Source organism: Pinus tabuliformis, chromosome 3_1 (assembly GCF_031772625.1).
Source record: "Pinus tabuliformis cultivar Carrire ecotype Pingquan chromosome 3_1, CPIR1, whole genome shotgun sequence".
Lineage (NCBI taxonomy): Eukaryota > Viridiplantae > Streptophyta > Pinopsida > Pinales > Pinaceae > Pinus > Pinus tabuliformis.
The window spans coordinates 763,863,126-763,890,800 of record NC_142301.1 but is presented as its reverse complement, the minus strand read 5'-3'; the positions used below and the strand labels follow the sequence as shown (position 1 = coordinate 763,890,800).

The 27,675-nt window shown below is 37.2% G+C and overlaps 1 pseudogene; it reads left to right on the top strand.

Moving 5' to 3' along the window:
• Window positions 1–18,286: 18,286 nt before the first annotated feature.
• LOC149189625 (AP-3 complex subunit delta pseudogene) lies at window positions 18,287–27,327 on the top strand (annotated as a pseudogene).
• Window positions 27,328–27,675: the final 348 nt, after the last annotated feature.

The following is a 27,675-nucleotide window of genomic DNA, read 5'->3' as shown; positions in this document are numbered from 1 at the left end:
ACTATATTCAAAACCATTCAGTTGTTTAGGCGGCGCAGCTCCAACCGACGGTAGCGCGATCCTGAAAAGAAGCATGAGCAGTACAAACTCGGACGTGGAGAGTTGCCTTCAGGAAGCGTTCGCTCACTGCAAGGAATCCCTCTCTACTGATCCAAGGAATATGACCGGCACTTCGAAACATATGCAAGGAACAGCTTCAAATCTAGAGGGAAATGCTGATCGTCAGTCTGATTGACCAGGGCCCGGTTCGAGGATTCCCGGTTGTGATCGGATAGAAAATTCTGTTTGGGTTAACAGTACAGTAACCATATTGCATGGGCCTCTGGCTTTGCGGCATAGCCCTTAGATAATGCAGAATTAGCTTCAGGGTCTGGGTAAGGATAGGTCATGAGGTAAAAAAGTTTTCTGTTAAAGTCAATTTCAAAGGCTGAGGTCACCTATGCCCAAAACGACATCATTCTCCAATCATGTATTTTTTTTTTGGGATGAAATTTACTCTTTGTTACTTTCATTAAGAAATAGAAATGGCCATTTACATTAGATATACATACTCTTAGTTATGTTTCTTCAAAGTTATGATGTCTGAGTACAATTCTTCCTAAAGCAGACTAATAAGAGTCCAGTATTATGTTATTGATTGCCTTTTGATCAGTCCAACCACCTCTCTGCACATTGTGCGCAAGTTGTAAGCTTTGAAATAGAAGAGCTCTGAAAAAATATTTTATGTACATGAGTCTAGCTTTGAGTATGAGTACTACCCTGGAAACTGCTTTAGAATGGTGGTGTAAAAGTATTTCGTGTACATGTGTCTAGCATTCAGTGTGAGTACTAACTTGGAAACTGTTTATAATGGTGGTGTAAACTCTATACTATAAGAGTTTATAAAAAAATTGTTATGCCATGTATTTAAATTTGAGTAAGAGTAATATTTTGGGAACTTAACATGGTGTTGAAGGAGTTTGGAGGCGTTGCAATATTTATACTTTGGAGCATATGATTGTTCGTTTGTTTTTTTTAAATTTAAAAGTAAAATATTTTAATGTGAATTTATTACTTCATAATGATTAGTTTCTGTGTTGTCTTTCTTGCCAAAAGACAGACCTGAATTTTTTGGTAACACTTTTGAAAAAGATGGAAAGGAGGAATCATTATCATATTCAACATTTTTTATAAGTGTAAAATCAATTTTCTTCTTTTTCTCTATTTTTCAAATGTAACAATAATATATAGAACAACTTGAAATGAGAAGATATCCTACTTTCCCAACAGCCATATACTTTACTTATTTATTTATTGTTGATCCTAATCTTATTCTTATTATACTTTAATCTAATATTTATTATAATTTATTATTATCTTAATATTAATCAATTAATTTCAAATAAATATATTTTCTCTTTCCTCTTTAGAATTAATATCATCTTTCCTCTTTAGAATTAATATCATTTGTTGAAATGCATTTTAATGTGATTTTATTGTTTTCATCTAAATCATTATGAAGTAATAAATAACTCAAAAGAATAAATTAAATACTTAATTAATTAGTTATGTAAAAGATAAAAGTTATTATTTCACTGCATTTTGGGAAATGATAGATATTTTTTGTGCAAACGTATTAATCGACGACTATACAAGAAAATAAGGAAATAGTTTTCGTTATTTCATAGTTAAACCTTGGGCATTGCAACTCCGGATGTCGTGAGGTCGGCAGGCCACCACCACCACAGCTATAGATGCTGAAGCTCGATGTCACTAGGTGTGATTGCAGGGAGGAAGGACAAGCAGGTTTAAGGAAGCTGTAAATTGCGGCATACAAGCATTACTCAAGGTTTAATTGGGCTTTGAGTATTGTTCCATTATGTGCAGGCGCTCTTTGAGTGTAAGGGAGGTTCATGTTATCTGGTATTTTATTTTGGAACTTGGGGAGTGTTTCCGTCTCGGGGTTTTCTTGGGTTCTTAAAGTTTTTTGTGGATACGTTTAATACCATGGATAGGTGGCTTCTTGCTGGACCATAGTTTCCTAGTATCTCTATCTATTGGGTGTGTTTTGGTCTTTATGGGTATTCTTCCCTGGTTTATGTTTTTTTTTTGTCTCTAATCGATGTTCAAGAGTTTATTTCTTATGCTTTGATGTTGTATTATTCGACAGTTTGATGCCTTTACTCTATAGTTTCTCTTGAAGGGTTTTCATTCAGCAATTTGGTGCTCTGCTACAAGGGTTTCTACTCAAGTTGCTCTTCAATGGTTTTTTTTCAGGGATTTAGTGCTTTTCTGCAAGGGTTTCTAGTTTTTTCCTTGGTGGTTTCGTCTTTCCAAGCGTGCTTGCAAGTTTAGGAAGTTGTCAAGTGTACATTGCTTTTTCACTGGTCCCTCTTCAAGGGTTTGTTTCTGTCGTCAATGTGCCTTTGAGGGTTTTTCCTGGTGCTTTGGTAGAAATCGCTCTTCAGGGATTCTTTGTCTCTCAAGGTTTTCTTTTTTTCCCCTAGAGGTTTAGTCTTATGAGACATGCTTGTGGGTTTCTGAGAAACCATGATTCAAGTATCAAATTTCTGTTTTTCTTATTGTTCTCATGGAACTTGTTTTTTCTTCCTTGGGTTCTAATCTTCTTATGGTTATGTTGCATGTGTGTTGTGACAAGGGTTAGGGATACAATGCTAGGAGGTGGACTACTTGCAGATTTGATACTTCGACATTGCTAAAACATTCGCTTCATGGGTGATATTACTACAAAACTCAACCTTGGTACGAGGGTTTCAGTTTATTTATTTTTATTCTCTTTCTTTAAACAATGTTTGTTTCTCATTTTGTTAGGTTCTTAATTGAATAAGGATTCACCATAATTTCATTCCATGGTGATTTTGTTGCATATGGCATCTGTAACTACATTTTATCAAACACTTTCTTTTTGTAAATTCCTTTAGTGATTTGTAACCTGGCTTCTACATACCATAAAGTATCAACATCATTATCTATTTTTTTAATTTACCCCCTTTCTCATGTTGAACCAATCCTTCTGCATAGGGGATTCATTCTCCTTATTTGACTGCAACTGCCTTTTGGAATTCTTAACCCAATCCCTCTAAACCTATAACTTGGCTTGTGTACCCTACTCTTTTGTGCAATGATTTTTTTAAGTTAATTGGGTGAATAACCCGATCGCTATTTGAGATTGAGGTTTGAAACAAGACCTTTCCAAAATATGAAAGTAGGTCACCACCTGCATCCCCCCATCCTTCACTCTAATAGGAACTATTCACATAGGGAGGGGTTTCCCTTTATTTACTTCACTTCCTTACCTCATTTAACCTGTAGCCAAGCAAGAAAGATAGGCAAGGAAGCCAGATATATCTAGACCCCCTTTACGGATCGACCACCCGTTCTTTAGTTTACGTTATGGAAGGATTGTTTATGTGTGCAGGTCCCAAGAAGGAGAATAAAGAACTAGGTGTTTGTGTTTCGTAAAGGGCATATCACTAGTCCATCATAAATGTGCCTTTTCAAAACCATCATCCGCCTTTACTATTCAATTGACTGACTTGGTAGTGTCAAAGGATCTATGCCTTTTATAATTGGTTTAGAAGCTCCCTTTTTTATAGGCATATGCAATTTGTGGATGTTTCCACAGTGGTCATCTAATGTATTGCTGCAGGAGGGAATTTGAGGATTGGAATACAACCTCTCATTGTTCAGTCAAATTGGGCTTTCTAAAATAGATTCATTGGTTTCAACGGATGATTGGAAATGAGAATTATAGGTGTGTGGAGGCAACACACTAATGTCCTGGTTGATTTTAAGCTCCTGCAATATTTTTTTCCTTTACCAGAGCTTCTAAAAGGAGTTTGTAGTAAATATGAGGAGTGAGCATGTCAGGAAGTATAAAACTAGTTGGAAAATTGAGCGTTAGATACCAATGTAAGATCTGAACTAGCACTATATGCTAGAGATTCTGATGTATGTTGCCAGAATTATTTCTGATGGATTATATGCACATGAAAGTGGCATTGGTGTTGTTGTGACTACAATAGAGACAAGGATGTTCTGAGTTCCCTTGTTTGACAAGAAAATTTATTACACACAAAACCAATTTCATGTTGCTAAGAACTACATAGAGTGAAGATAGGAAGTGCCACAGGGAGAACAAGGAGGTCATAGATTGATCCTACTTTGAAAAACTCATTTGATATTTATTCTTCGTTGCTTCAATTATCAATAGAAGTATGCATTTTTTTTAGTGATGTGAGATAAATATATGTTTCTTGTTGTATTTTCTTATATCTTTTAAAAACATTTCTATGTTGATGTGGTTGTGACTGTAATATAGCTAATATGAAAATTGTCTTGATGTATAGTGCCAATGGTTCCTTTAGATTGTTGATTGATAATCACAATTCCCCTTGATCTTTATTCTAAATTTTAGATTGAGCCCAAAGAATACCATATTAATGATCTCAAAAAGTTTGCGCACAACAAAAACCATGTTGCAATGGATTTTATTTCTTATCTCTTGGACATGTAGTTAGTACAGTTGTGGATTACTGTGCTTTGCTAAGAGCAAAGGTGTTGTAAAGGAATATATTGCAGTCGCGTAAGGGCTTCACTTGCACATTGCTACAAATCAAACATAGATATATGTACACCTGCACATAAAAATTGAGACATGGAACTGATTATAAGTTTATAGTCAGGTGAAAAAAATTAATGTATTCTTTTTGAATGTAACTTTGAATTAATCTGTAAGGGATCGAGTATCCATTGTGTTACAAAAAACATTTAAATTTCCATAATATGCTAGGAAAAAAAGTGTGAGGCATTTAATTAGTTATTAGTAGTGTTCATGTTTTCAAGAATATTTTTTTTCAATTGTGCTCGCAAATAATAAGATGGTTTTATTTGAATTATTGTCTTCGTGCTTAAAATATCCTTGATATAAAACATAACTACTATATAAATTTATTTTCTTAGTAAGAATAATAGCAGGAATAGAGGAGTTATGTATATCAAAGTGCATGTGAGACTCATTTCTAGGCAAGTCTAGGTAGCAGAAAAAAAAAAAAAAAAAAAAAAAAAAAAAAAAAAAAAAAAAAAAAAAACATATGGAAGAGTTATGGATTAGTTGGAAACAATCACATCATTCATCTGATTCCATTGTTCAAGATGTGTTATAATAAAATGACATCAAATCAAAAAATCTCTTTGTTTGATGAGATTGAAGACACAAAGAAAAAGACTGAGTACATGCATGGGGTTTCCCGGCTTGGACATAGGTTCATGGTTTGACCAGAGCTTCCCTTACAGATAGATCATATTTTCCATGGAGACTTCATTGGCCAAAAGTTACAACCAATCACAGAGAGGACCAACACAAGATTAGCCAAGTGCTACGGTGTCACAAGACTCTTGGTATTAAGCCACATATTTACTCAAAATATAGAACAAAGTGTAGGGTAGCACTTATTCGCATAGTGCAGACAAAAAAAAAATTCAACACAAAAGGAAAAACAAGATGAGAGGAAAGGAGTGCACAACAACCAAACAAAACTGGAAGAGAAGAAAATGAAATGGTGAAACCAAACAGAATGTGAAATTGAAATAAGAAAACCATGACAGACTACAAGTGCAAAATGAATGCAAGGAAAGTAAATCTAAGATGAAACTAATCCTACTCCTATCCTAACAGACTAAACGGTCAGGATCACATGAAATGAAATCTCCAGTGAAGCCATCGTAATCATTCCTGACATGCATCCACTAAGATACAAACGATTAAAACAAATATAAATTAGGGTGAAACAGAAAAAACAAAAACTTAAACAAGCTACACATGGAAAGGAAGGTCTTTCCTGTGGGAAAAAAGATGTGTCACAACAACCGAATACATGTGCTTACCTTTTTTATGGATACACTTTCTAAAAGAACCTTGAAAACTTCTTTTGGGAGTGTCCTCATCTACAACGAGCTTCTCAGCAAGCGCAAGGAAGGATTGAATCTTGTTACCCACAATAGAACTTGCCAAGTAAGATTGTTCGAGTCATTCAACAATTGGATCATAAAATTCATCATGGTCGTTTGGATAGCCTCATGATCCATGAGAGGGTGAATTTTTGATTTGACAAATGGGATCACTATGGGAACCTTGTATGAAAAAACAAATCTAGTCATTCTCAATAGTCATGCCAAGACATTGAGGGCCTGCCATAACCATCAGCACAGGCTGAAGTGCCTCACCTGCTTGACAAAAGTCTGAAGGGACAGATGGTGAACAATGAAGATCAAAGAGCGTGAAGTGACTGTCATTGGACGTGTTGTGGGGAAAATGATATGTTGAATGATAGTCATCCCAGATAGAGAAATGATCAGATGAGTTCGTTGGGATGTCAGATTCCTAGTTTGCAATTTGAAAAATCTTGCGAATTCTTTTCACAATCGAACCAAGTTTGTTGTGAGCTAAATATGATGCACATATTTGGAGTGCAAGGTTCGCAAGAAGACCAAGGAGCCAGTCATGAGAGTGAAAATTAGAGAAGTATGATTATGGGGAAAGACAATCTTTGAGATGATCAACTTCCCAATTCCATGATTTCATTAGAATCGGAAACTCCCAACCCGAGTTTGATGTAAGAGACGTGCATGAAGACAAATGCGTTGTGATAGGTTCATGGACTCCATCATTAGTGAAATTTAGAAAATTTGGAAGGTCACACCTGGAATACCAAACATTTGTTACAAGGGGATCCACACCTAATTAGACCATGTAGATAGACGGATTGTGCATGAGAAACCAAATTTGATTGGGTTCCTAGGGATTACCAGAGTCACGAGGTCTTGACATAACCATCAATAGACATTGAAGTGCCCTAACTCCCAGAAGCATCATGGAACTTACTAGAATTATAGAATCAGATTTTGAATCATGAACTAGATCATGCATAGCTTGAGGGTGGCTATTGTTGCCAATTTCAAAATTTCTCTCAGGATGGCAACTACCTCTTTCATAGGTTGCACCAGATCTTTCAACTTTGGCAAGATGACTTGAAGAGTTCTCTTCATGCAAGAGAAGAGATGATGAGGGTTGGATAGAGTCATGTGCGCTTAGACTATGTTCATCATGGAAAACCTCACTGCCTTGTGTTAATTGAGGAGATATATCATCAGATGAAGAGGCAAGAGAACTTTGATTATCTTTGACATATGTGGATGCACTATGAATGGTAGGACACATGGGCGAGTGCGGTGAAGAGAAAGTTATGACATGAATGTTTCCTTTACCCAAAGCACATTTTAGATCTCAGTTAGAGTCTTCATGAGAGAATAGAAGATCACATGATGTGCTTAGGCATTCGTCACAACATATGGAAACATCAGAGTGGTGACTGCCCAAGACAGGGGGTTGATTGAAAGAATTAATTATACAAGATGTTCCACCGAGATTATTAGATTTAGAATTGTTCAATAATGAAAGCTCATTGTATCAATGCACACAATTTTGAATCAGAGACAAAAGATTAATATTCTCCTCACCTTTCTGCTCCTATGGCTACGTGATGTGACTACCTTGCACTTGATCGCAATTTGAGCCAGCATCTTGAGAATCAAGATAATGTGAACAATTGGTTGGTGAATCATATTGATAAATCAAGTCAATGTACAAGGAGCCATGGCTTGTAGATGATGGAGGATGGTCGAGATGCAAATCAGATTCAAGACTTGATTTGTGAATGGTGACATCCTCTTGTGGAATGGAGGAATGAGTCTTTGTTATAGGCTTCTTGAGCCATTCTGGAATTTCCTCCATTGAAATGGGAGGTGGATGAGAATATGGGTTGGTGACATGCTGCATAGATTCCTGAACTTTGCAATCATTACAAGGGGGCACCCACATTGGCATTGAAAAAGGAGGAGGACAAGGAACAAATGGGGTGTTGGCCTCCCCTCTACAATATGAGGTACCTCATGATCTGCAAGAGGTGGGGAGGAAGTGAAATCAGGGGGTTCACCGTATTAAGAAACATGAACCAAGTGTTTAATCTCTTCTCTCAATAAATTGAAACTTAGAAGTTCTTCAAAAATTTCATAATAGAGGTGAAGTAAGTGACCAAAAACATCCTCAATTAATTTCTCAGGATCCACTCTTAAACACGAAAATTTTTAATGGAAATCCTGGTCGCTAGACTCATAGAACATTCTAGTCATCATTTTGGTGAGCCGACTGAATGAATCAATAGAGGCAAAGGGTAATGTGTGACACCAATTCTTAACACGGCCTTTGAATGTGAGGGTGAGTAATACAGTCCAGACATCTTCGTCCTCTATTTTGTGGCGTATGCAAAAGTTTATAACTTGACACACATGTGCATGAAAAGATCGTTCACCCTCACCACCGAACTTTAACTTGGACAAGTCATGGATAACTTCTGTAGAGATGGTACATTCGAACTTTGTAGAAAGACATCCCATGATTATGATGTCAGAAAGTGCCATTTTTAAATAAGAGATTCAAACTAGACTCTACGGGCAAAACCAATTGTTTGGCCCTCCTTCTAGTGCCATTTTATTGATAGTTCTAGAGCCGCCATGAAAGGGGATCTCCCCGATATGAATTCCAAACTAGGTCTCACACCATTTGGTGTAGGAGTCCCATCCAAAAGGATATCTTGGTTGCCATTATCTTAGAGATCTTCCTTAGTTCTTGTTGTTCAGCACATGAGAGTGTTATTCTTGTGGCTCCAAAAAGCGAGGTGAGTATGTCTGGTGAGTGCATAATGTAAGTTGTGTCTAGGTTCTCCTACTGTAAAGGAGTGGGTAAAAGTGAACCTCTAGATGATAGGTAGTAGTACCACCCAGGGAGAGAAACATATGAAAAATAACAAGGGTCTGTCCAACATCCAGCGAAATAGTCCATATTTGATCTGGCAGTCATTAAAGCAAAAGTGTATGGGAAAACACATAGACCATCCAACAAAGTAGTCCACACAGGGGTGATGGTTGATATAACCAAGAAAACACAAGAATGTTATGTCTAATGTTCATCATAGCAGTCCACATGGACGAGACAGAAGTGATAAACAATACAACACATCTTCAATAATATAAGTACTAAAATAACCAAAGTAGTTCAACTATATTAGCATTGGTTATGCAAACATGCATTACAAACGTTTGAATAAAGTCTTACAAATGGATATAATACATGTGTGAAAACATGTTGGCCTAAGACAGGATTGTGAATTAAGAAAAATTTCCAAGACACATCTATACACCATACATCACTAGCCCCAGTAGTGGGACATTGGAGCCACTCCTAGCTCCTCAAAGAATAGACTACAGACTCTCAAGGCTATGTGGTGGGAGCCAAGGTGGCTATACTCATCGAACGTTTTAGTCATCATTTCGAAAAGTTGATTGAATGAATTGATAAAGGAAATGGGTAATGTGTGACATTGTTTCTTAACACGACCTTTGAATCTGAGGGTGAGTAATACAGTCTAGACATATTCGTACTCTATTTTGTGGCGTAGGAAAAAGTTTATAACTTGACGGACATGTGCTAGAAAATATGGTTCACACTCACCACTGAACTTTAACTTGGACAAGTCATGGATAACTTCTACAGGGATGGTACATTCCAACAATGTGGAAAGACATTGCGGGATTATGATGTCAGGAAGAGTGATTTTTAAATAAGAGATACAAACCAAAATCTACGAGCATAGTGTGTCATCTGACCCTCGTTCTAGCGCCATTTTTTTACGGTGCTAGACCCACCATTAAAAGGGATCTTCCTGGTATGAAGTCCCAATTGGAACTCATACCGTTTGGTGTAGGAGTCCCATTCGGCAAGATGGCCCGGTTTCCATTATCTTAGAGATATACCTTAGCTCTTATTGTTCAACACATGAGAGTGTTATTCTTATGACTTCAAAATCCGAGGTGAGTATGCCTATTTAGTGCGTAATGTAACTTGTGTCCAGTTTCTCTTGTTGTAAAGGAGAGGGTAAAAGTGAGCCTCCATATGAGAGGTAGTACCGCCACCCAGGGAGAGACACATGTGAAAAATGACAAGGGTCTGTCTAACATCTAGTGGAATGATCCACAGTGGATGTGGCAGTCATTAAAACCAAAGTGTAAGGGGAAACACGTACACTGTCCAATAGAGTAGTCCACAAGGGGGTGACGGCCGTTATAACCAAGAAAAAAACAAGGATGTTCTATCTAATGTTCGGCAGAGTAGCCCACATGGATGAGATAGAAGTGATAAAGTAAACAACACCTTCAATAATGTAAGTACTAAAATAACCGAAGTAGTTCAAATATCTTAGTACATGTTAAGGATACATGCATCACAAACGTTTAAAGAATAGTCTTACAAATGGATACAAAACATTTGTGAAAATGTGCTGGCCTTAGACATGCTTCTGAATTAAGAAAAAGATCCAAGACACATCTATACACCATACATCACTAGCCCCAATAGTGGGACAATGTAGCCACTCCTCGCTCCTCAAAGAAAAGACTTCAGAATCTAAAGGCTATGTGGGATGAGCCATTTTCTCATACAATGAGGGGGTATATATAGCCAAGGGTGATGGTTGAACCTTGTGTCTCTTGGAATTCCCTCATGACCATTCAACTTCCTATGAATTTTCAACTAACGTGACTCTTCAACTTGATATTTTCATCTGCTAGACTTTCACTTTACATTACATTTGATTACAACAAGTATGGTCCACAGTAGTGATGTGGCCGAGATGACTCATGAAACAACTCGACATGACACTTCTGACATGTACTGGTCGAATGTGGTGTCCATGTCAAGCTACTATATTGTTAAGTGATGGATGTACTCTTGGTGCGTTGTGTCTTCACCCCCACATGGAAAAGTGTCGTCGGGTCTTTGATGGTATTGGTCTTGCTTGATGGTCCCATGCATGACTTCTTTCACTTGTTGCTTGATGTTTTGTGTACATCCATTTAGCTCCAAGAAAATATTCTAGCATGCACTCCTTCCTCATCCCGTTTGTTGTCGTCCCATGTTCCATCAATCTACCTATTCCTATAATTCACTCATGATGGGACAACATCAAATCCAAAAATCTCCTAGTCTAGCATGATGCATTATTTTCAGTTTTGGGTGCAGGTAATTGAGCGAGAGGAAAAGACACTAAAAATGTGCAGAGCACAACTCGGGTCAAGATGAGGGGTTCCAGAGTACTGTCAGGAAAAATTGTGCAGAGGTGACTGGGAGGCAAAACTATGCAATTAGTGTCAGCAGTGTAAGCTACTAGGTGAAACCAAACTAGGTAGAATATACACAATTCTTGGGGTGGATATGAGGTAGGATGTCTGGGGAAATGCTAAACAGTTCTGCACAATTTCTCAAGGGAGACAACACGTGACAGTAGGAGGCACTAGCAAGAAAATTTGCATGATTCTCCGAAGCAAGGCATGATTTGGCTTTGAGAAGCTCCTGGTCACAACTGTCCATTTCTGAGAGATAGTGAAAGAGAGGCAGCCCTCAGACTGCTAGCTAGTTTTGCGCATTTCCTGGGTGTAGTGCGAGATAGGTAGCCCAGGGGGCTACTAGGAAAATATGTGCATTTATTAGAGGTAGAGCTTAGAGGGCCAGAAAGAGTCATTTGGGCAGCTCTATGCAATTTTTTGGATCAGTGTAGAATAGAACTACATATGACCATCTAGGCTACTCTACACATTTTTTGGGAATAATGTAGTCTCGAGTCTGAGTGTAGAAAATATTTCTGGTAGAATAGAGGGAGGCTTAATAATTGATCTTGTGGTTAAGGACAGATTGGATTGGGAAGGCTAAGTGTGAGGGGAAGTGAACTTGTGTCGACGTGACATTGTGATCATACACCTAGAATCATTTGATGATAAGACAACAGAAATCAGCAAGAGAAATCATGTGCTCAGAGAGACAAGTGCGACACTTGAGATAGACCCTCGAATGACCATGATGACAATTGCATGAATTTTCTTGCAACTTTATGTGTGAGTGTGACCAATGTTCACAGATAAAAGATGACTCATGCACATAAAGGAAAACCTTTAAAATCACCAGAACAGGATCGCAAGCATGACAAAGAAATCTATATGCCAGAAGATGACGATTGGTGCAACAAGTAAAACCGAGAAAGTCCATACTTAACCTCTAGATGGTTTTGCATTCGATAGAGTTTTCATGCAATCCCATTCTTTTATCATAACATGGTTCCTTGGTATTTATCATCAACTCCTTGAGAGTCATATAACATGTCATATTTCCTTATGGTCACTAAGAGATAGATCTGCACAGTTGTAGTGGGCAGTGACTTCTATCGTGATGAGCCATTAGGAAGCACATCTGCGTAGTTTTTAAATGCAAGATAGATTGGACAACTGGAACAATACTATGAAATTTTGGGATGAAATACACTGTCGCGGGATGGGGTCCTAGGAGGAAAGTTCTATGGAATTTTCCTGAGAAAGGTTATTGGAATGCTTTACGCATTTCAGGAGAGTAGTGTTGGTTGCCTGACTGCTCTTTGTATTTTTGGAGAGAAATGTTGGTTGAAAGCCTATTCTACATATTACAGGAGAGCAGTTTTGGTTGGGCAAGTGAGGAACAACATTGCACATATTCTAGAGACAGTGGGTTCCGACTGATGGAAGGACACTGGAGGAGACAACTGTGTAGTTTTGGATGCTAAAGGAGACTATGGTTCCTGCGCATTGCATAGTTCTAGTAGGAAAGGAAAAAAACTTGATGGTTGTCGAAGAAAAGTGTGCAGTTTTAGGAATTTGGAAGAGGCTAGGTTGCTCGAGAAACTTGCTAACTGTGAGATCGGTGAAAATGATATAAATAGTGATAAAAATTGACTATGATCACACACTGGAACACTTAGTGAGACAACATAGACCATCCAGAACATATAAAACATACTCTTCTTGATGCAATGACCTTCGCAACGAGAGTGCGTGAAGTGAGTGTGAAACATCTCTATGTAATGAGAACAACTCATACACACAAAGCTTTCCCCTTGCAACATAACAAAATTCCCTTTCCATGAAAAATCATAATCCTCATACCCAACAATGACTCATGCCGCATAAGGATGGGGACATGGACAAATATTAAGATCAAGGAGGGAGCTTGAGATCATCAGCTTAATGATAAGTTACCAAGGAAGGCTCGATAACAAGATCCATGATAGGCTTTGAAATTTGGATGCAAGCTAAAATTTTAGAGGGCGTTGTATCCGTTATAACAACTACACAAGTGAAAAACTTTCAAGTGCAATGTGCAAAGGTTGTCAAGATATAAATGTGTTCGTTGTTGTAATACCCCTTTGATTGGTATCATGGTAGGAAAAGTTAGATTGTGTTATAAAAGAAAATCTAGGACTAGGGACAAAAATTGGAGAAAATATTGTATTACCAAATATATGAAAGGAAATGTAAATGCTTGGAAAATGAGATGCCGAGAGATGAGACTCTTGCCAAATGAAACCCCATTGGTGAATGGGAATGGATAAATACTTCACTATAATAATTCTAGATCAAATTTTATAAAAGATTAACAGATGGTAGGTAAATATACATTAAGCTTCTTAGCTAGAGAAAGATGCTAAGTTTAAAAAAAATCCATAGATGCCTTGCTAGAGAGAAAGGTGAGATTTTACAAGAAAAGCCTAAGAAAGTGGATAAAAACATCCAAGAAAGTGGGACACACCAAAGGAAACCATATCATGAAAAAAGGTAATTAAACACCCATTGAAGGAATCAACAAGAGGTTGTTGATCCTTGGGAAAGTACTCTCAACTCTGAGGTGAACTAGAGGAAGTCAGTTCTAGGTTGGGTGGAGGTGTTACGTTTTCCAAGTGATACCCTATTAGTTATTTGGTTGAATTTGAGCATGGAGGAGCCATTTTCATCATACATAAGCCCTAGGCATAGAATCTCTATGTCAGGCCATGGAGAATGTTCTCCCTTCAGCCTGCTAGAAGATGAACATCTAACAATGCCCCTACTGCATTTAAGCCCTCAGCCCTAAGGAGTGTAGGGGTCTCAAAAGAAAGGATTATATTTGTAAATGTTCTATTTTCGGATGGTAGGGTGTCAGATTTATTGAAATATGCCAGGTCTGAAAATTGAACCGGTGTCAACAAGGATGTCTCAAGTCAAGTTTGCAATCATGATAAGCCATGGGACAAGTGAGTTTCGTGACATGAAATGATTTGCTTGTTCTAAATGTAGCTACTGACTACAGTAATATATATTTAAAAACAATTGATTGACTATGGAATTCACAATTATAAGGGAGGAGGTATTACCCTTGACATGTCGACAATGGAAAATGGGAAGCAAATATTAAGAGGCTAGAGTTAGAATCAATTTCTACTCGAGAATCAGACTATTTTGGGGCTATGAATATATACTTCATTTTGGATGGGTGTTTATTAGATTACTAGAAATCATTTTGTAGGAAAAGAAACCAATTGCATTTTCAATGCATTTTAATTCTGCGTTCTGACGATGGGCATGATTGATTATGGAGGAACCAATTACCATCCTGGATTCCTTTCTTCTTAACATGAGAAGATAAGCTGAAATTTGCAATCATGGTCCCATTGAACACCCTGGTCAGCACCCCATAAGGAGAGGCGTGGCTAGCCAGTTACTGAGGTCAGATGATCTGAGTGTATCCTTATTTGTGATGGCATGGCTACCTTGACTAGTGAATCCAAAAGGGTGGATTTGATAAGTGTGATGGATCGATTCAAATAAAGGTGTATTACACTATTAATGGTATACAAATTTGTGACGTGTTGTGCAGGGGCTTGAACCCTTTGTGGACTCCTCTCTTGGTGGCTTGGTGCTAAACTAGAGCACTCGACTGTGTGTTGGCTTCATCTAGATTTTCTCAATATATGTAGCCATGTCCCAAGAGCAATTCAAGTGATATCATCTCGCCTAAGAGATCCTACCTCGATGCTTGTTAATTAGTTGGGTGTTTGCTTCCTGATTGTTGAAAAAATGGTGCCATATTCATAGCAAACTACAATGCGTAGTTAACGACCTTGACAATCTAGTCTAAGATACTTGTCGATGACTATGGGATACCAAATTACAAAGGACTGCAAGGGAACCCATATACCACAAAAATAGGTGGTTGAAGGGATTCCATCCCTAATGGTTCTTATCACTGGACCTATTTTATTTTCCCAAACCTCATCCACTCAACCAATTGCTCAAGCAGTTGTGGAGGACATAATATGCCACAGAGAATGGGTGGGATTTCCTCTTCATTTAGCAAGGTGATCTTATTCATGGGCTAACCGCTTCCCACATCAGAGGGTTTCCATGGGAGTGTAGTCACGTTTAGGTATCAGGAATTTCCTGGTGTGGAAGGTGCTATGCCAGAACAATGTGGTAGGAAGAGTCTTTAAACCAAATGAATCTTCTCTTAATAAACCAATATATTCTATCAACAATTGGCTCAGGTAGGTATCTTTTTCTCATGTCATAAAATTGAAAGAGAATGTAACCACGAGTCAAAATGCATCATCTTCTTAAGGAATAAATTCATTAAACCAGTTAAAACTCTAATTAAGAAGTGTGTGAATGATTAAGATGGCAATAGTTAGTAAGGGGTCAAAGGTATTTGTGAGGAAGTGAGATAAATTAGGTTAGTGAACCTTTGTGAAGACCATGTGTAGGACGCTACATATCTAGTGTCTAATGGAATGATGTACCAAGGCCTTACAAGAGGGGGGGTGTGAGTTGGGTGAGTTCATAGACACCATACCACATCACCAGCTGGACAAACAAAAAATTATAAAATGATTTATCGGGGTTTGACTATGCTGGGTTGTGAGTCATTAGAAAAGGGAAGGTTAAGACATCACAAATTATCAAACAACAAATTGAGTAATAGGTTAAAGGGGAGCAATCTAACTATATAAAACTTGGGTTAAATTCAAGTTTTATACCCATAGTTGCCTTATCCAATAGGGCGATTTAGATGCACCAATCACACAATTTGATAAGAGGGAAGTGAAGGAGTATCTTAAAAAGAAAACTCATACATATTGTAACTATGGTTCATTTTAGAACCCATAGTATCATGGTATTATAAATTGGAAGATGGTTACCATACCTTCTGCATTGTTAAAGGTGAGCATGTAAAGTTAAGGATAGGTGATCATTAATAGCGCACCATAAATGTTAAGTTATATATATATATATATATATTAAGAAATATAAGGAAAGTATATCTGGATCATAGTATTTTGGTATAAGCTAGAAATATAGGACTTACACACTAGCTTAGTATCTACATGAGATTGGAAACTCTCTAAGCGAGATCTTGTATATGAAAAAGGAAAATTAGCATTGAGGCATGTGACAAGTGGTATCAGAGCTCCTAGGTGAAACATTGGTACCTAAAGGGCTCTATCACAAAAGGAAATTTGATCAGTTAGGACAAAAGTGAGAGAGATTAGACCACGTATAGGCCCACTATCCTACTATAGCTTTGGAGGTTCATCGCCATTTACAGATTTAAACAAAAACATATTTCACTTTTCATGGAAAGGAATATTGAAGGATACGAGAGACGAAGAACAAAAGGAGGATAGCAACTTCAATTTCGACTGGCGACTCAACCAGACACTCAGTAATGTTGAGGGATAAGCCAAACAACAGTTTCCCTTCCTCATTTTATCTGAAATAGAAAATAATCTTGTGGTTTAACAGATTTGGTGATGCATTACATCACCCAATCTTAGAGATCAAGTGCCTAATTGTAAATCTTTTAGGAAAGTGAAAAATCTAATTCATATATCAGAAGGGAATTTAGTCCTATTCATAGATCAAGCTAATAGAATAGGAAAAAAACTGATTTAATAATAGCCATACTTTTCTTTGTGCTTGATTTCTGTGAATATATATGAATTGGGTGCAAGTTGATTTCATCTGTCAAGGACCAATGGTTACTAGTCCAATCCACACAAAGTTAACTAAGGCACTACCATACCAAAGTTAAATTGCATTCGGTATGGAGTATGTTTAGTGGATCGCACCTAAGATATGCAAAAGGAAGAGGTCAAGTAAGGTTATTTATGTTTCACATTCGACATCCCAATCCAGATAAGGGATGATATATCAATTCTTTTTTTCTCTCCATGTGTGTATTAGTGCATTGGTTATGGAAATAAGATAAAAACATGTACACATGAGCCAAATATGCCAGTGGAGTTACAAAGCTCGATGATTTAGATTACAATATCACATAATAACACTTTAGCTTTGCATCTTTGAGATGCATAATACAGTTGGGATTAGATGGGTTTGTGCTAGTTATCTATTTTCTCCTTTTTGTTCTGTTGGGAAGTTGTCTTATTGATATAGGGGAGTAGGATTAGGATTCAACAATCCATGGCTGCCTCACTGGTTTCTCTCACAATTCTTACACTTATTTGCAATATGTTGACTCGAGTTTCGAGTCACTTATCAAAGTTCTTATGTGACATTGTTTATTTTTTTCTTCCTTTTAAGTTTCTGATGTTGTTGTAGATTCCAACAGAAATGTAGTCACAGTGAGTAGGGTTCCCAACGTCGCAATGATTTACGAATGAGTATATCTGGTACTAGGTTCTGCAGAGAATAAGTGGCACTCTATGAGAGTTGAACTGTTGAGAACCTTTTGTATAACACGTTAGAAAAGCTTCTAAGGAAAGTTGTTATGTCATGTTTTCAGGGATCAAATTGATTTTAAATTGGAAAAGTTCATGTCTCACGTGTAACTCTCTGCTTATTAAGCACCTATGTTCTCAGCATGGCTTGTTAGGTCTACACTGATGGCTTACATATTTGATAGATATGTAGATGCACATCATTTTCACTATTGAAGTGTGTGAAAAATAATTCAACACTAGCTCTATAAGGGGCAACAATGGGTATAAGAATCATAAGAATAATGTCACCTTTCATTACTCAAAAGGTTTTGACACGGTAAGCTCATGTGCTTACATGATCCCACAAATCTATACCAAGTGATTATTTTTCTTCAGGCTCCTATTGAGGCATGGAAATGTATAGGGAAAATTATTCATCCTTTGATCTCTCCCTGACATTGTCAAAGTACTAGCCCCTTAGCATGCTTCAGTCTACCCAAGGTTGTATTGAATTGCATATTCTGCAAATTTGCATTACTAGAATAACATTTCAACTTTTTGTTTTATATAAATTCACATAGAAACATTAGCCAAAAAAATACATCTATTCAATCACATCCACAATCATGGAGTCCTTGTTCCATAAAACACTAAAGGACTTGGCAAAGGGTCTTCATGTACAAATGGTAGGAGAAGCTCGGTATCTAGCAAAAGCAATGAATGAAATCCATAAGGAAATTACGTCGACAGATCATCACACAAAGGCAGTTTCATTATAGAAGCTCACATATCTGAATATGCTTCAAGGGTTTGACATGCCTTGGGTTTCTTTTCATGTTTTTGAGGTCATGAGCATGTTTACATTCTATCATAATAAAATCAAGTATTTAGTTGTATCCCGGAGCTTTCACGAGGATACAGAAGTATTTCTACTTATAACGAATCAATTGAGAAATTTTTTAATAAGTAGTAATGAGTATGAAGTTGGTTTAGCATTATAATTCTTATCTCAAATTGTTACCCCAGATCTTGCATGGGATTTTGTGTCATAGGTTTTCACCATTTTAGGAAGCAGCAATGCATTATTGAAAAAGAAGACCACCATAGTTCTTTTGAGGCTTTTTTACAAATATAGAGATGATGTTAGGGTTTCCTTCAAGAGATGGGTGGAAAACTTAGAGGAGTATGACCCCCAAGTATCTTCCATGGCATTTGGCGTGCTTTCTGAACTACGCACAGGATACCCCAAAACTTATTTTCCCTGCGCACCTGAACTTTAATAGCTTTTAAGTTGATTCTAAAAGAAATTGGATACTTATTAAGATTGTTAATTTTTTTGGGGTCTTGGCGCTACTGGAGCCTAGGTTGGGAAAGAAGATCATTGAGCCCACTTTCTAGCATATGTATAAGATAGTAGTGAAGTCACTGCTTTTTGAGTGTATACGGACTGTGATATCAAGCTTGACAGATTATGGTGCAGTAGTTAAATTTTCTATGGAGAAATTGAAAGATTTGATGATGGAAGATGATCCCAACCTCAGGTATATTGCATTGCTGGTACTTGTTGTTCTAATATTGAAGCATATATGGGTCATATTTGGAAACAAAGAAGTAATCATAAAGGCTCTGATCGATCCAGACCTTACTATCCAAGTGGTTGCTCCCCTCCTTTTTGTGGGGATTATTTATGAGAACAACCTCATTGACACTGTAACAATATTGATGCATTATAGTTTTGTATTACATATTGATTGTTCTAATGAAATATTGGGTGCTATTCTTTCGACTAGAAGAAAGAATGTGTATGAATTAGCTCTTTAATTTGGCTTGTATGGTTTTGTTTTGAGTGACGTTGGAAGGCTCCCTGATTTTTTGCATGGCAAAGAAGTAGAAAGGTAGATTATAGATATTTAAATGCAGGTTAAATATGTCATGTCACAACTTGTGTAAGTTTCTTGGAGTCTCCTTATTCATCCTACCTTGCTTGAATATACATTTCTCCACTCAGTACATTTTGCATCTGCTTGGATTGTACGGGAATATATTGAACACTCACAAAATTCTTGTGTGATTATAGAAGCTCTTCTGGAGCCTCGAAAAAATATTTTTCCACCATCTATGAGATGTGTTTATCTCTAGTCTTTACTCAAAGGTCTTTTATTATCTTATTACTCATTGATCAAGTGCTCAAAAAAATAGCTCAAAATTCAAAGTTGTCAGATCAATGTGGAACCTAGATGATCATGTAGTGCTCGTCATCGTAAATCCAATGCAACTCATTTCTCATGAAACAGACATCATATGCTCCAAAAATCATGTTCTGTTCACTTTCCCAAATAAACGAATTTAAAAAAAAAAAAAATTGACAGCCCAGTCAGTAGTCCGTAATACTAACATGGCCCTAACTAGGCAGGTGGTATATGGTGCTTTGACTGGTCAATTGGCTCAACGAATGGTATTGTTCCAAGTGGCACATTCTTATTGGATGAAATTCTCTTTTTGATTGGCTGGATTGGTTACAAACCATGGGTTGACACTTGGCCCAGTCGTAGGCCACCATGTGCTAGCCTGAGGGCCACCAAAATTATGGGTCAAGTCTAGGTAGAGGCAGCCGGGGTTGAACTCATGACCTTAGAACAGTAATACAAAGCCTCTGTAATTACACCATACACATGATTCTTAAAATATATGGTGTGTAGGTTTTTATTTAAATGCAAATGCGCGCCATATCAGAGGAGGGGCCAGCCCATGGGGGGGGGGGGGGTCGGCCCTTGGTCGTGCCTTTACCATGTAACCACCAGTGAGCAGTGTGAGGGCTCGATTGGAAAGGGTGGACTGTTTGCCTTAGCCCTTGCCACGTGGCTGCTCACTTGCCCATTTTTTTTGGAATTTAGTCGTTAGCTGACATTTAAATTGTCCAAAACTTTCGCTTGAAATTTGGGCGAAATTGTCACTCCATTAGCACATTTTGGGGCAAATTTGTAAGATGGAGCCAAATTTTAGGGAATTTGTGTTGCAATTAGTAGAAGATCAGGAAAGCCCATAACTTATTTAATTTTTTACCAAATCAGGAGCAGAAAGAGTGTACATAGGCATGTTTGGGCATTCTCAGTCATTGGAATAGGTTTTAGAGACTTTTGGGCATTGTAAACTGATGTATTCACACTTTTTAGCATAATAGAGAGCGCCAAGCCATTGGAAGTTGGGCCAAGGAGATGTAGCCCATGAGGGAGTGAACTCCTTTATCATGCGCTATTGTGACATTGTTTATGGTCATGTTCATCTCTATTATATGTTATTGTTCAATCATTTATTTATGTTAATTTTCACATAAAATTTACATAAAAACACTTAAAAACCCATATTTAAACTTGCAAATAATTTCAGAAATCCTCAAGCACTTTTAATATATTTTGAAAAAGAATTTAATCACAACAAAACTATTTTTCTAAATTAGATCAAGTTTGGTATCATGGCTCTTGGTTTTATTTGTTCAAGAAGGATTTAATTGTTTTCAAGTGAACGTCATGCTTAGATGGTTAAAACTCAAGAGAGGAGAAGGGAAGTTGGTTGAAAGCCTCGAAGTTGCGTGAAAGTGAAGGAGGGAAGGGTTTCCACAATCTCCACCACTAGTAGAGGATGAGAAGGTCTTCAAGAAGGCTTTTTTTGATATCATAGTGATGGTGAAGGTCCTCTATGAATAGAGGAATACCAGACTACAGGGTGAAAGCTCCAAACCTCCCAAAGGGAAGGTTCTTAAGAAGGAGGAGGTAGTGGAAATGGAGAAAAACCTCCATCGTCTCCACCATTTTCTTCATCTTCTTCTTCACATGCATCTTCACCCTGTTCCAATAATACAAACCTTACTCATACTCATCAAGATACCTCAAAAGGAATTGGTAAATCATCCTTGTTAAAACTTGGTGTTTAATTTGAACTTCCCATGTATAATAGTGAAGTGAAAGCAAAGAAGCTTGACAATTAGGTTTGTCAGTTGGAGATTTATTGCAAAATTCAAACCCTTCAAGTGGATGATATAAAGGTTCAATTAGGTTCTTTGAGGCTGGAGGGTGTAACACTAGTATGGTGGGAATCAAAGACACAATAAGAGATAAAAAACATGATTAGATCTCAATTTCTTGTTCTGATTTCATTGCTGCAATTAAAAGACAATTCTACCCTCAATATTATATGCAAAAAGCCATCATGAATTGGTAGAATGTTAGACAAATTAAATGTCAAAATTTGCAAGATTACACCCAAGAACTTAGAAAAATGTCTCTAACGTTAGGTGTAGATTTGCAATCACAAGACACATTGCTGAAGTACAGTTGGGCATGGAATCCCCCCACAATAGGTTTTGGGGCTCAAATCCCAAGTTTTGGTCAAAGGTTTTGAAATACTCCACGAATTGCAGGCACGGAGCGTGAGGTAGAGGTTAAGTCATAAGGTTGTCCGCCCTAAAGTAAATGTAATATAAAGTAATGTCAGCCTACCCATGGTACATGGACCATGAGATTGTATAAATAGAGTGATGCTCTAAGTTGTAAATATATATGATTATAGAGAAAGTAGCGAAGGAATGGCTCGAGCTTAGAGTAGGATTCTAAGTGTATTGGGTCATAGTAGCAGGAAGAGGCTCTGCAGCTGAGTGCGCAGAGGCCTAGTAGAGTCCGCAGCTGAGTGCGCGGACCCCTGCAGCTGAGTGCGCACATCAAATTTGATTCCGTAATCGAGATAGAAATCTAATAAAGAGAAGTTTATCCTAATTCTATGCATCTAGTCTTGAATCATTATTTTGTTGTTATACATTACTTTTACTCAATTTATTTACTGTGCACAGTTCAGTAAATTCTTGTATGGTTCAGAATAGTTATATATGAAAACAATCTAAGTAATTAGCTAACAAGTGCATAATTAGGAAAGACTTGGGTAAATAACATGGATCGTGCTGTGAATAGGACTGCGCGAAGACAACATCGTAGGCCACGAAGTGCCCACTGGTGCACGTAGCACAGTGAGCACGAAGGTTGGACCGCATACCAATCCCAACATATCAGACATCCCCAGGTTGTGGAAACTTGGTTCTAGCACCCTCCCATACTACTTTGGGTGAGACCTCAGTCCGCGCTCCACGGACTGTTGCCAAAAGGGCCAGTAGTACTGCCATTTTCTTGGCTAAATCACGTCTGTACCTGGGTCAGGTCCCAGTAAACCAACAAGTACATAAGGGAATTGCACGATATCCTTAAGTATAATATCCTTATGTTTATTCCCAATAATCTAGATGATGTGTGTGTACAAGCCACTCACCTTGAGGCAAGAGGGAAAAACACTCCAGAAGAGGCTAGTAAAAATCCATTTAAGGGTAAATGGATGGAAAAGGGTTTCAAAGGGAAGGGAAAGAAAAATGCATCTGTTAAGAAGGAATGAGATAAATTAAGATGAAAGCATTGTTCCAAAGAGGGTCACGATGAAGATCATTGTTGGAAGCTTCATCCTTAAAAGAAACCAGAGAAATTCAACAACAAGGGAAAACAAAAGACAACTGCAATCACTCAACAAGATTTCGGATATGATTCAGTTGATGAAACTAAAATTACAGCCATGGGTATGAAAGTAAATAATCCATTGCTATCACTAGTACTTCAAATTCACACAATGAAACTCCAAAAGAAAAGAAGATGATAGAACGTTTCCACGTAACGGTGATCTAAAAACATATCAAAATTGATATTATTTTTGAAAGTGGATCTCAAGCCAATCTCATCTCTAAAAACATTGTCAAAAGTTTAAACTTGGAAACCATTCCACATGATAAACCATATCCATTAGGATGGGTGTGTAACAATGCACAATTGGAAGTAACTAGAAAGTGTAAAATGAAATTTGCCATTACTGCAAATTTCATAGATGAAGTGGAGCTTGTTGTTGTGCTATTAGACATATGTGGTATAGTTTTGGGCAACCCACATCTCTATTACAGAAAATTTATCTTCCCATGAAAAAAATTACCATTTGTTCAAAGATGGAGTAGAATATATTGTGAGAGCTCATAGCAAGAAACTAAATATTTCACTTGTTAATGCGAGGTAGATGAAAAGACTAATGAATTCACACAAGAATTATGTTCTTCTAATGATCAAGCCCAAGAATGATGTTGATAATGAAGCTTTTCAATGTTGTGATCCAAGATTTAAATCTAAATTGGTTGATGTTTTTAATGAATATGATGAGATGTTTCAGGAACCAAAAGGATTACCTCCCAAAAGAGGAATCCCACATGAGATACAATTGCAGCAAGACAGTCCTCTTCCTAACATTGGCATGTACAGGATGTTAGTGATGGAAAGTGCAGAAATTAAAAAGAAAATTAAAGATTTGTTGGATAAAGGGATCATCAGGCCAAGTTCTTTACCATGTTGTTCACCTATTGTTTTGGTGCCAAAGAAGAATTGAACATGGCGCATGTGTGAGGACTTCTATGCATTAAACAAGATTATGGTAAAGAATCATTACCCTCTCCTTATAATATATGATTTACTTGATCAATTGAAAGATGCAAAGTATTTTACTAAGTTGGAATTAAGCAGTGGTTACCATCAAATTAGAATTACTAAAGGAGACATTTGGAAGACAACATTCAAAACAAAACAAGGTTTGTTTGAATGGCTAGTTATGCCTTTTGGTTTATGTAATTCTCCTAATACCTTCATGCGTGTAATCAATGATGTGTTGAGGCCATTTACTGTTGAGTTTTTTATAGTCTACTTAGATGACATCTTAATTTTCTATAAATTTCATTATGAAGATGTCATGTGTGAGAAAGAAATAATTGATGTCATATGTCAAGAACATTTGTTATATAAGATGTCATAGTATGAATTGAATAAAGATTATTTTATGTTCTTGGGCCATAATATTGGATAAGGTGAGCTAAAGTTAGACCACTCCAAGATTGATGCCATTATGGATTGGTAAACGCTCAATATAGTCATGTGTATAAGAGGTCTTTTTGGAGAAACCCAATATTGGAGGAAATTCATTGCTAACTTTTCTTCTATAGGAGCTCCTTTGCATGCATTGACAACAGTGAAAAAGGTTTTTAAATGGGGAGGCAAACAAAAAAAGGCCTTTAATGCATTGAAGGAAAAGATCAATTCATCTCCAATAGTTTCACTTCTAGACTTGAGACAGTCATTTGAGATCTAGACTGATGCTAGAGACTATTCCATGGGTGAATTCCTTATGCAAAATGGTAAGCCCATTTCATTTCGTTCATAAATTTTCAATGGTGTAGTGATTAACTTATAGTGAAAAAACACACTTTCATTGGATGGGTTTTCTTCTATTATTCCACTTAGTCAAAAGGAATAAGAAAGGTATAAGTAACAAGTTTATTGTTATGATTTCTAGGCCTATTGTGTTTATAACTACTTCCCTCAAGCATCATTTTGTTTTACATGAAAGTTATGATCAGCAAAATACATACTTTGAAGATGTACATTTAAGCTTGAGTCAAAGGAATCAAGTAGACAAATTTGTTTACCATTTATATCATAATGTGTTGTATCATCTTGGTAAGAATGATGTTGCTATTGATAGTAACATGGACAAAGCCAAAGAGTTCATTGAACGACTCGCAATGGTACATCAAACGACGCAAGATCAACATTGAAAGAGCAAAGGAAAGTACAAAGCAAGGCAGGACAAGCATCTTGTAGATCACAAGTTCCAAGTCAGTGATGAATTTCGCCTTCACATTAGCTAAGAGAGGCTCCAAGGAGAAGATAGAAAGAGAAAACCAACTAGATATGGTCCATTCAGAATTTTGGAAAATATTGGTAACAATGCCTTTAGGTTGGATATGCTTTCATATATGCAAATTTATGTTGTTGTTAATGTTGAGAAAGTAATGTTGTATGAGCCTCCTTTGGTTGAAGATCAAGGAGAAAATGTCCAAATTCCTTCCATTGAGGATTCTTCTCTTGAATACCTTGAGGAACTATAGCTAGACACCATTATTGACATAAGAACAAGGTCTTCAAAATGATGGAATGGGATAACCTTCGAGAGGGGCTCAAGGGAACAAATCCTTCAAAACCTAAATGGATAAAGATTGGAAAGGTGATGGAACTGTACCCTCACTTTTTGGACAAATGAAAGTGATATTTTAGGGTCTTAAAGGCTTTAAGTGGGGAGGAATGATTAGGTGCTCAAAAAAATAGCTCAAAATTCAAATTTGTCAGATTAGTGTGGAACCGAAACGACCACCTATTTCTCATCATCCTCAATCTGTCGCAACTCATTTCACATGAAACAGACATTGTATGCTACTAGAATCATGTTTTGTTCACATTCCCAAACAGGAAAATTTTTGAAAAAGAAATTGGCATTCCAGTCAAGAGTCCGTACTATTCACGTGGCATTGACTAGGAAGGTGTATATGGCATTTTGATTGGTCAACAGGCTCAACAAATGGTATTGTGCTACATGGCACATTGTTATTGGACAAAATTCTACATTTCTGATTGGCTAGATTGGTTGCCAACCACAGGCTGACACATGGCCTAGACAAAGGGCGCCACATAGTAACCCGGGGTCCACCCAAATTATGGGTCAAGTCTGGGCAGAGGTGATGGGGATCAAACTCCCCACCTCAGAATACTATTCGAAAGCCTTCCACAACACACCATACACATGATTCTTAATATATATGGTGCGTGGGTTTTATTTAAATTCAATTGCACACCATATCAGAGGAGGGGCCAGCCCATGGGGCAATCACCCTTGGTCGCACATTTACCATGTAACAACCAACAAGTGGTGCGCGGGGAGGCCGTTGGCCTTAGCTCCATGCACATGGCCCCCCATGTGCCCAAATTTTTAGGAATTTAGGTGTTAATAGACATTTAAATTGTTTGACAATTTCACCCAAATTTTGGTGAAATTGTCACTCCGTTAACTCATTTTGGGGAAAATACTAAGGATGGTGCTAGATTTTGAGGAATTACAATGTGATTAGTAGAAGATTGGGAAAGGCCATAACTTCTTCAGTTTTTGGCCAAATCAGGTGTAGAAAGAGGCTACACAGGCATTTTTGGGCATTCTGGAGCCATTAAAATAGGTTTCAGAGCTTTCTAAGGATTATAAACTGATGTATTCACACTTTTGAGAATAATAGAGTGGGCCAAGCCATTGGAAGCTAGACCAAGGAGATGTAGCTCAGGAGGGGTGAACTCTTTCATCATGTGCTATTATGATATTGTTTATGGTGATGTTTATGTATGTTAGATGTTGTTGTTCCGTCGTTTGCTTATGTTAATTTTGACATAAAATTTACATAAACGCACTTAAAAAAACCATGTATAAACTCGCAAATATTTGATAAATCCTCAAGCACTTTTAATATATTCTAAAAGGAATTTTAGCACAACAAAACTAAATTTCTCAATTAGATCACTTGTACATGAAGAGAAGAAATACTTTTTTATCTGAATCTTCCATGAAAGACTTTGTGGGAGTGCATGAATCTCACCTTAATTCCTTGGTAGTTGAGTCTCCAACTGACGGGGCAGACTTAAAGCCTAAAAGATTGTTGCAACGGGCTATATCTAGTTTTTCTAGTTTAAAGGGAGAAATTGGCATTAGGGGCTAGAAGGAATAGGCTTCAAGTGTTGTGCCTCAAAATTGTAGGCCAACAAAAGTAGACTGAAAAACCAATAGAAGCTTGGTATATATTGAAGATGAAGAAATTTTTGAACCAACGTCAATATTGAACTTCCTAGCAGACAAAGAGGATGCAATTATGGATTGTGAAGACTTCAACTTGTCAGAAGTGTATAGAGGATTATATGTCAATTCAAGAATGCAACTTGACTCATATTTTGAATTTGACTATAGTGTTTAGCTAATTAAACTCAATGTGAGTCCCCTTTCAGAAAGTGAAGATGTGGAGTTGCATGAGAGGGCATGCAATTTACTTGGCCTTATAACGAAAGTAGAA